This window comes from Falco punctatus (assembly GCF_963210335.1).
Source record: "Falco punctatus genome assembly, chromosome: 9".
Taxonomy (NCBI): Eukaryota; Metazoa; Chordata; class Aves; order Falconiformes; family Falconidae; genus Falco; species Falco punctatus.
In genome coordinates this window covers 45,791,657-45,802,206 of record NC_137589.1, presented here as the reverse complement: position 1 = coordinate 45,802,206, position 10,550 = coordinate 45,791,657, and positions in this window count along the sequence as shown.

Below are 10,550 nucleotides of genomic sequence, written 5' to 3'. Positions count from 1 at the left end.
CCAGCCCTGCCTGCGCTCTGCGGGGCAAAAGCTCCAGGATAGCAATCCCAGCCACAGATCCCATGTCCTCCAGCCCGGGATCGCTTATCACCCCAAAGGTGGCCAGACTCGGGGGGGATCAAAGCCCAGGATCAGCTGCCAGACAGGTGCAGAGCCCCATTCCTGCTCCCTGCCCATGCTCTGCTGGGTGCAGGCCAGGGTATCACTATGTGCATCCCTGTTTTCTTTTTGCTCCTCTGAGTAACAATGCAGGTCTGTGGCTTGCAGATAAGCTGGCCCAAGCACAGCCAGAAGACCCCTTGGCTCCCCCCAAGCCTCTTGCAGTGTGCTGTTCAGGCTGTGCCAAGGTCCAGGCTGCACCACGGGGACCCTTCCAGCTGCATGTTCCCTCCCAAAGACCCCACCAGTGGCATGAAGCCCACGGAGCCATTCCTGTGTTTGTTTATTTTTGGAGGCTGGCCTCCTCGGGGACACGTTTGCATGAGATGTTGCTGAAAACTGAGCCGAGTCAAGCAACTCAGAGCCCCGTGGTCCTTGAGTCACTGCTGGGTTGAAAATTAACCTCTCCGAGCCGACTGCAGTGTCATTTGTCGGAGTTGTCGTGGGTGTCAGAGCAGGTCCAGAGGAAGGGTTCCAGGAGAGGACATGTCCTTCTCATGTTTTGGGTAGTGGCAATGGTGCTTCCTCCTCTAGCATGCCAGCCTGAGAGCTCAGCTGGAGACAGTGTGGGAGGTAGCTGTTCTCTTCCCACGTCAGCCTCCATCCGTTTTTTAACCTGTTAATAATAGTTTTGCATGTAATCGTGATCACACCTCCAAGAAAATGCTGTAAAAGTTTATTTTAGCAGGGTCTGGCAGTGCTGAGCTGGGGTCCTGGCATCTCACAGAGTCTTCCCTGCGCACCCCAGCATTGGAGACAACCCCAGGGGCTCCCAGCAGCCGCAGACAGAATGGGTACAAACTGGGGCAGAGTCATGCCGGCTTGTTAATACTCAGAGAAATCAGGGAAGAAAATTAGAATGAAGGGCATGTTATGAGCAGCGTGCTGTATCGTTCATCGGAGTGCCTTGGATGATGCAGGGAGCACGAACAGACTCAGCCAAGATGGCCAGAGGAGGCAGCTGATGGGGACTGCAGCAAGGAAGGGTGCTTACTGCCGGGAGTGTGAGCACCTCCTCCTGTCCTCCTCCAAAAGAGCCCACGGGGATGTACTGCCTGTGGAGAGCACCTCGGAGGGTCAATTTACTTTTCCAGGTGGAAAACTACAACTCTGGTAAATAACTGTCATGGGAACTGAATTCAGCCTTTCTCAGCCTCCTGCCCTGGCAGCTCCAGGCTGCTCTCCCCCATCCAGCAGTGCCAGGGGATGGTCCCCTCCCCACGGCAGCCCCGGGGGGTTTGCGGTGCTGGCATTGCCCAAATTTCACCCCTGAGAGCACCCGAGAGAAACAGGAGCCCAGCAGTGCTGCCCGAGGTCTCTGGTCATGCGGCTGCTGAGGACGTGGTGACCCGGGTGTGGGTGAATGTCCCTGTCCACTCGTCTTTTCCTCCTCGGAGTTGCTCATCCGTGTGGTACAGAGTATAGCATCAGGTGACCAGCACCTGGGGTGTGCTTCTCCTTTCAGATGAGATTGCTCTGGGATGGGACAAGGGGAGACTATCCACCCTGCACTGATTATTTAGATAATTATCCCATGATGTTGGGTAATTCAGGAATAAGAAGGCAAAGGGGAGATGCTGCAGGCTTTGAGATTGGCTTTTGTGTTTTCTAATGATGCAATTAGCACAAAGGAGCCCTGATCATGAGCAGGGCCTTGCCTGAGCTCCCAGGCACTAAGTAATATTGATGGTGTTTGAAATATTTTCCCTGCATAGCTAAATGCCAGAAAAAATGCTGATTTCCACCAAACAGCCAGAAATTAAACTCTTCTCCTCTCTTCTTTTTTTTTTTTTTTTTTTCCCTTTGTGTGAATTACTTCTGGCCTTTCCAAACCCAGCACAGCGTTTAAGCAAAAATAAGGATTCCCATGTCAAGCCCAGCTCCTCCCTCACCCTGGTTTGGCTCCCATTGAAGGTTGTGCCTTCCTGAACCTTTGGAGATGTTAAATATTGGTTATTTCTTTGCTTTTGTAGCAGCTTTGGCTTTTTAGTTTAAAGATACCTTTTGTTTCTTCCCTTCCCTCTTCTTATTTGTTAAAGTCTGACGTATTCTTTTTTGGTTATTAAGTTTTCTATGTTAATTGGAATTCTAATGAACTGCCTCAAGCTCTCTGATACATGCACACTGCCTTGCTTTAGCCTCCGAGTTTGTGGTCTTGTTTTATTAATGCCGGCTCACGTGACAAGCGATGCTCTCAGATGCCTTCTGTGTGGAGTCCCCTCCAGTCCCCGCTGGGTCTTGAGTTTCTCTCGTGGTCCTTGCAGCAATGTTACAGGGACAGATCCACATCTCCTAGCCCTGCGTAATGAGAGGAAATAGATTCAGCTCAGTGCCCGGGTGTTTTAATGAATCATCAATGTGTGCATCTCTACGTTAAATTTGATGAGGTTTTACTGTCCTAAGACACAACCGTTACTCAGGAACACAGCAATTGATCCGGAGTGTCTCTCCTTGTTGGGTGACCTGCTGGTTAGAGGTTTTGGTCTGTCATTTAGTTTTATCAGGCAAAATGCCAAAACAGAAAGAAAGCCGGAGAGCTGAGCTCTCCCAGATGACCGCATCCCTTGGCTCCATCCCGTGCCCCACGGGCACACAGCCTGGCCCCACACCAGCCATCCCGCTGCTGGTGGTGTCAGCTTTAAAAGCACATGTCCAGGTAACATGCAGGAGGTCATGAGAGCCACCTGGGAAGGTTTCCACCATGACAGCTCTTGGGGTCATACTGGCTGGAGGTGTGAGCCATATGTCCCTCTCTGCCTGAGGAGCTGGGTCTGCACCTCAGCCGATCCATGGCTCTGCTCTTCTTCCTGAAGGGGGAAGCAGCATCCCCACCTTTGCCTGAGGCTCCTGGGCTCATTCCTGGGTGCACTGTGTTCTGAGATCCTTGTCCGAAAGCATCAGATGGATGTCCCTCATCCTCCAGCCCTGGCTGCCTTACAGAAGCCCCTGAGAACAGATTTTTCCCTTGCCCCATTTCTGACCTCCTCCAAGCACAGATTCACCCACTTCTCTCTTGGCTTTGTTTCCTCCTTGTAAAGGGAAAGAAGCTGAACTGCCAGCATGGCAGGAAGGCAAGTGATCCTCACCGGAGCGGGGGAGGGGATCCTTGGCTGACGAGTTCTGCCTCCATCTATTAGAGATGAAGCCCCAGGTTGCTGGCATGTGCAAGTGGAGCTCCTGAGCTTTCCTGTACAGAAGGAATTTGCAGTGGAACAGTATAACACGGGCAGGTCAGCTTGAAAACAGCTGAACTTTGCAGATAAGCAGTGAGAATTTATTTAAAAATTAAAAAAAAAATGTATATATCTCTCTCTCCAGCCTTCAGTTTCTCCCCAGTCATTGCTCATAAATCCAGGCGAGGAGTGAGGATCCAGCTTTCCACTCATTGCTCTGGGTATTTATTTTAAGACTTCAAGGAGATGTAGAAATGCCAGTTTCCTGACTCCGGAGCTCCGACCGCTCAGGGCTGACACAGAGCAGCTTCCCGTGGGCCGGCTGCTGGGAGGAGCACCAGGAGGGCTGCGGGATGGGAGCTGTGGGTTCAGCCTCTTTCCTCGAAGGCAGAGCAGCAGCAGCAGCAGCTTGCTGCCCACCTGCAAGCTCTTGCCAGAGCTAATGCTGTCACGATTGCTCTGGTGCTATCATAGGAGCATCCTGAGACAAGGCTGAGGTGTCCCCACACCCCCCGCCAGCCTGCTCCCGGCAGAGCCTGCCAAACCCCCTGGCAGGAAAGAGCTAAGGATGCTTTAATGCACAGGGAATACCTGGAGTATGCTGCGAGCCCTGGAGAAGGGCTATTTTTAATGGACGGTGCTCAGCTGAGTCCCCTAGGCCCCAGCCGGGCTGTGCTGGATGCTGTACAAACCTGCCCCAGCAGCATTAATCCCCCACCGGGTGTTGCTGTCCCCATCCTCTGCAGAGCCGCATGTCCAAACCCTCCTGGCGTCGTGCTAAAAGTACCGTGGCCTTTCATTGCCACTAATGCCCCTGGAAGCAAAGCCAGCCCTACAGGGAGATAAGCAGTGGTTTCCAGAGCCCTGAAAGCAGCAGTGCCTGACATTGGTGGGGGGGAGCTGGGGGAAGCAGCTGCCTCCATCGGCAGGAGTCGAGGGCTGCCTGCCTGGAACAAAGACTGACTTACAGGTAAGTAGGTTTAAACACAATTGATGCACCCAATTAGGGATGGAAGCAGGCAGCACCCCTCCGAGCTATAATCTATTGCCTCGCTAACATAATGGAAATTCAATTTGGGTGAGGGCAGGGAGGGAAGGGAAGCTGGCTGGCTGCTCGCCCTCGGCTGGTGCAGCTCTCTGTGCCCCGGGGGCTCTGCCATTCGCAGCCCCGGTCCCCAGCACCAGGATCGAATTTGCCTCAGCACTGACGAGGTTAGGCAGCATCTGACTCAGGCTGGACCTGACGCGGTAGGAGAAGAGAGGGCTGGCACGTGGGGAGATGCTTGCATGGATGGGCAATTGTCCCCGGGACCCCTGCCCTGATCAATGCTGTGTGCCGTTTCTTTGGCCACGTCTACCCCTCAGCCTTTGTACCAGAGCTGCAGAGGCTGGCCCAGCCCTGTGGCTCACAGGAACCGTTCGATAGGCACCCCAGGGCTGGGGTAATTTTAAATCACCCTTTTAAAAGGATCATTTTTGCTCAGCCCCGGTCCATCACAAATCACAAGGGATCTGCAGGCTGCTCGTTGGCTTTGTCGTGCACTGAGAGGGTGCTGGGGCTGCAGACCTGAGTTTGCATTTGCCCAGGAGAGGCCCAGGTGAGTATTTAGTGTCCCTGTGTCACCTGAGCCTTGCTGGGCCAGGGGGAATGATCAGGGTGGCTACCTCAGCTGCATTGTTTTGCATGGAAATCTCCACCTGTGACTGCAGCAGTTGCTATTTAACCCACAGGTGTGCTGGGTACCAACTGAGACGGGATACTGGGAGGAGGTTGTGACCCAGTAGCAGTGGGTAGGAAGAGCCATTCTCTCCTCCCTGTTTGTGCCCTACAGCACAAGAGAAACTAATGCTGTAATGTCGCCCTTGTTAAGCCTCTGCTTATCCCTACTTCTTTCTCTCTCCTAGCCTGTTTTTTTGGGTTTGGTTTTTTTTGTTTTTGTTTTTTTTTTTTTTTGGGGGGGGTGTTATTTTTTTGCCTTCTTCAGGACCAAGTTTTTCTCTCTTTTGCAGCAAGCAATGCCCCCTGCCTCATCCCCCATGAGGACTGCATCTGAAGGGACCCAGCCATGCGGTTGGACTTCCCCACTGCCACTGGAGGAGTCTCCCTGACCTGGGGACAGAATTGGACCTCAGCTGCTCTTTATGGCTCAGTCCCACTGCTCCTGCTCCAGCAGTGGAGGTAAGGATGGCCACGCATGGAGGAAGCTGAGCAGCTCCCATCTCTTCTGCCTCTCCTCGTGGTCCAGCTGTGCACTGCAGCTCTTCTGCAGAGCGGTGGGCAGGTGGATGGGCTGTGCCATGGTGAGTTGGTGGTAAGAAAGCAGGAGAAAGTCCAAAGTTAGCCAAAGGAGAGCATCGTTTGCTCTTTGGGAGGTGCTGCCTCGCCAGGAGCTCAAGGCCGGGTTGGCAGCCAGGTCCCTACCCTCCAGGCTGTTTGTGCAGCTCAGCAGCCCAGAGAAATTCCCTCCCCAGTGCTGCTGCAGCTGAGCCACCTAATGAAATCTAGTTGCCTGTGCATGCTATATTAAGGTTACCATGGATATGGTGCCACAAACACTGGGCTGTGGCTTTGTTATATAAACAGGAGAGATTGCCACAAATACTCAAAATATCTGAAAAGGACAGGAAGAGACAAAAGGCGTTCTCCGAGTTTGTTTATAAAGGTTGTGTGATCCAGTGGATAGTGCCAGTGGGAGGTGTGAGATATTTGTATTAGCTTTGAGAAGTGGTGCATAACCGGGTGGTGGTCTCTGGCTCGGTAGCTCTGGAGACTCTCCCTGATCTTCAACAGGATCTTTCTAAACTGGTCAAAAAAAAGTGCTGGAAAAAAGTCACTGACCCTGCTCACGACTGAGAGCTGGGCTTCCTGCAGATCATGGTATGAAGTGCATCGTTCTTCACGCTCAAGCTCATCCTAGCTGAGCTTCGTGCAGATCTTGGCCCTACCCAGTTTCTGCCATGTGCAAAGAGATACCGCTGCCTGCAGGACTGGTGATGGTGGTGCAGACATAGTCATCAGCTCTCCCAGAACTGCCCACACCTGAACCTGCTCAGCAAGACCATCTAGCTAATCTTGTACCACTTCAGGTACAAAAAGTCCCTTGTACAGTTTGAGGAATCATGTAATTTGAAGAAAAAACTGCTCTAGAAATGGAGGTGGGATGTAAGGGAGATGGAGACATCAGAGTGGCTAAAATTGTATTGTACTCCCACTCCCCTGCCAATAAAAACACCATAAATAAAGTGGCTTTGCAATAACCATCTCCACGCAGTGTAACACAGATGCACATGTCCCTGCAAAAGATGCTCCAAGCGGGATAAACTCTGCTCTAACCTGCTCTGCAGGAGAGGCACGGCAGGCTTGCTCCAGTCTTATCATGGTGATGGCTCTTTTCTTCCCAGCAGGTGCTACCCCCGAGCTCTAAGTCTCCATCAGTGGCTTCCTCTACCCATCCTCACCTGTGGGTGATGTTCCCAGCCCATGGCTCTTTCAGCTCCCTCCTGGCCTTCCAGATGCCCTTCACCATGGGAGGACCATCCATCTACTCGTTTTCTCTCCTGTCTCTCTCCCTGTGAGCTGAAGCAGACATCTTTCCATGCTTCATTATTTGACATGTGATGGAGAATACCAAAATGCAGTAAGGAAAGATCTGCTTTATCATTTAAGAACACACCAGGTCCAGTTTTTGTCCTTCAGGTGTAGGACACCTGCAGTGCCCTCCCATATTACCTGCAAGCCCTGATTTTACAGGACCCATCTTAAATTTTATGGAGTAACCTCTCGTGTCTCCAGGGTGGTGGGAAAGAGTTCTTCAGTTTGGTAGGAAACAACAGCAAAAGGAGCTGGAATCTGCTGTGGGCATGGGTCCAGGGGAAGGGCTGTCTGCCATGTGAGTTGTCAGGAGTGTGGGTTGGTGCTGAGCCCTTCTGCGTGGGGCTCTGCTCTTTGATGCTGCCAGCCTTTCTTGTTCCTTTTCCTCTAGCCATTGCTTTCTGGCACTAAGCTGCTTCCTGAAGATTACACAGCAAGCCAGGATCAGCATCAAGAGGAGCCAATCCAGGAGAGGACATGGGGCCAAAAGAGCCTGAGGAGTTTGAAGATGCAGCTTTATCAGCTTAGCAAAAGGGTTGGTGTGTTGAATGACAAAGGCTGCAGGCCCTGCATGCTTGGAGCTTGTAACAGACAAGCCAGCAGAACGTCTAATAAAAGTAGAAATGGTGGATAAACATGATTTTCTCCAGAAAACTCAACATGGCTTCCATACAGGGAGTGTTTGCCCTACAGACCTCTAAACAACCTGAAAGGAGTCAATAAGCTTGAAGAGGAAGGTGTTTCCAGGAGGTACGGGCTCTTTGGCTCTCCAAGGCTGTGCCAGAAGGCTCCACGTGATTCCCACCATGGCCCAGATGCCACTGGAAGGATTATTGCCCCAGGTCCTCCCATGCCCCCTTCAGGCCAGCAGCCCCTCAAAGCTGATGCCTCTGGGGTGAGGGCTACCCTGTGTAAAGGGGCAGGAGGAATCCGTGCCTTTTAAAGGAAAAAAGCCACCATTCTTAAACTCACCCTTGCCTCTCTATAACCTTTTATATCTCCTTTAATTGGCAAGTTCATTCGAAGCAGCGGCTGTGCAGGATCACATTCCAACAGCTCTGGCACATCACGTCGGTGCAGAGGCACAAGCTGGCGGGTGTGATGTGCCGTGATGTGCTGTGATGTGCCAGGCAAGCCCTACCACAGAGCAGCCTTCGAGGGCACGTTCCCCCCGAGCATCTCTGACCCAGGTTGCTCTGGCTGAGGCTGGCATCATCCCTGACCCTCGGCGTACGGTGCCGGTCACGGGCTTGGATATTGAACACAGCAGGCGTGGAGCACGCTGACGCATGGCACTGGGTAATTCATCTGTTCATGTTAAAACCAGTTATTTAAGAAGCAGTTTCTCTCTGTTGCTACTTTGTTAACTGTTATGCAGATGCAGCCCTTGGTGCTCTGAGGTTGTTGCCTTCAAGGACAGAAACCTCTGAGTAACACATGGCAGTCCTAGCCCTGGGGTGTCCTCAGCTCCGCACCTGCCTGAATCAGTGCTGGAAGCCACGGCAGTAGGTGCAGGAGGGGCACGAGGGACACCAAGCAAGGTCTCGGTTATGGGCAGTTGTTCGGGCTGCGTTCATGAGCTGGCTGGTTCCTGCATCATGGGTTATTAAAGCAGTGGGAAGAAAGGCTGCTACGGAAGAGCATGAACCCAGGGATCAGGCTGCTGTTCTCACCTAAACAAAAAGTTTGCATTTAAATCCAGTGAAGGTGGCTGAGGTGCTGTGAGCGTGTACTCATGTCCCAGCGAGAGGAGGAGGAGGATGCGGTGGAGACCCTTCAGGCTACTGTCATGAATATTTGGGATCAGCTTGGAGAGTGTCCAAGAGAAGGCACCTCCATAATTGTGGGGAAAAGGTCCATCAGGACGAAGAAGCAGCTGTCGCTACAAGGAGGTAAGCCTCCGCCTACACAGCTGCACACGTGGGGTCCTATTTACTGCTGGGGAGCTTAAAGCAAAAACAAATACCGGGGAGCAGCAAACAACAAGGCCCTGCCCTTCGGAATGGAAAAAGACAGTATTTGGCAGGTGATGACAAGGTGGTGTTGTCACTGTCCCACACCTAAACCCACTCCCAGGGTCTGCCATAGGCAGAAGCTGCATGGCATGTGCCCATGGAACGCGTGGGGGTGGTTTATCAGAGCCCTAACGCTGTGTTTCCCTGGTGGAGCGAAGCACCGGCAGAAGCCACGGGGTCCTTTGGTGACATTAAGTGCCCTCTGCTACCCTGTTTTGGGTATATGTGTATTTTATTGCATCCCTGTGAGGCCATGCGCTTGGTGTGCGTCATGTCCATCAAACTACAGTTGCTGAAAGAGGCAGCCTAGAAACAGCACTGCTGTCCCCCAGGCTGGCAGAGCACTGGGAATATGGGCAGAGAGCCGGGCACTGTCTCAGCAGCCCATTGCTCCCAGCAATTGTCAGGTTTGGTTGTGGTGTGTGGTCACGTAGCCCCTTGGTGAAGGGGGCTTGCAGATGGAAGATGTCCTCAGGGTCGTGACAACCAGATGGGAACCTGCCCTCCCCTGATGGCAGTGCATCATGAATTGCTCTTTGGGGGTGGAGCAAGCTGGAGGTGGGGATGAAAAGCTTGATGAAGATCATACAATATTCCTGGGCAGCTTGATCCCGAGTCCTGAGTCAAGCGTGAGGAAATCAAGAATTTTTGGGTGCAGGAGTGTGAATACATGAACTCATGGAAGGATTTACACTGAGAGTAACCCGCTGATGGTGGCGGAGGAGGGCAGGTGATTATAACCTGAACCCTGTACTTAAAACCTACAAATTATTTGGCTCCTGGCTGCTGTCGGTCTGTTTATCCCACAGACTTGGCAGGCAGAGGACACTTCCCAAATGGCAAGAGGGGTTGATAAAAGTTGTGGCTGGCCAGCTGCCACCTCTTGAGGCTATCAACTGACTTCCAAACGGCAGGTACTAATTAGCACTTTGCTTCTGTAAAAAATTACGTTGTGAAAAGCATCACAGCTCTTTGTGCTCTGTGTTTGGACAGCCCCTAGCATGATGAGACCGTGCTTACGATCTTGGAGGTCTTGCGCATCACTGCAATATAGAAATATATTATTAAAAACATTGTCTCGTTCATAGGTAACTGGTCTTCACAGAATTGCTCTTCAAGTAAGCAGAGCTTCTGTTAGAGTCTGGAAAACAAACTCTATACTAAACTGGAAAACAAGGCGGCCCAAGTATTTGCAAAGTCCTTGTTATAACATTGTTTTTTCTCACTTCTGTCCTGGGCTCAGATGAGCGGAGAATTGCTTTGACATACTCCCTGGGAAGCACCAAGGCTGTTTATTGCAGCGCAGGAGCCCAGGCGTAGAGACCAAAATGAATGGCCCAAGCAAAGAACCTCTGTAGTTGTTCGTATTTCTGAAGAAGGACACAATGATAAATCGCTAGACAGTGACATTTGACCCATAAAAGTAATAAAAAGCTAAAATTGTTTTTTTTTTTCCTGGCATAGCTTTTCAGTATCTTTTGCACATAGTCCAAGCAACCTTGAGGAAAAACTAACAGGAACCATGACACAGACTGTTCAGTACTAACCAATACGGTCTGTAATAATTAAACAATAACAGCCATAAGTAGACACTCTAAAGATAAACTGTAT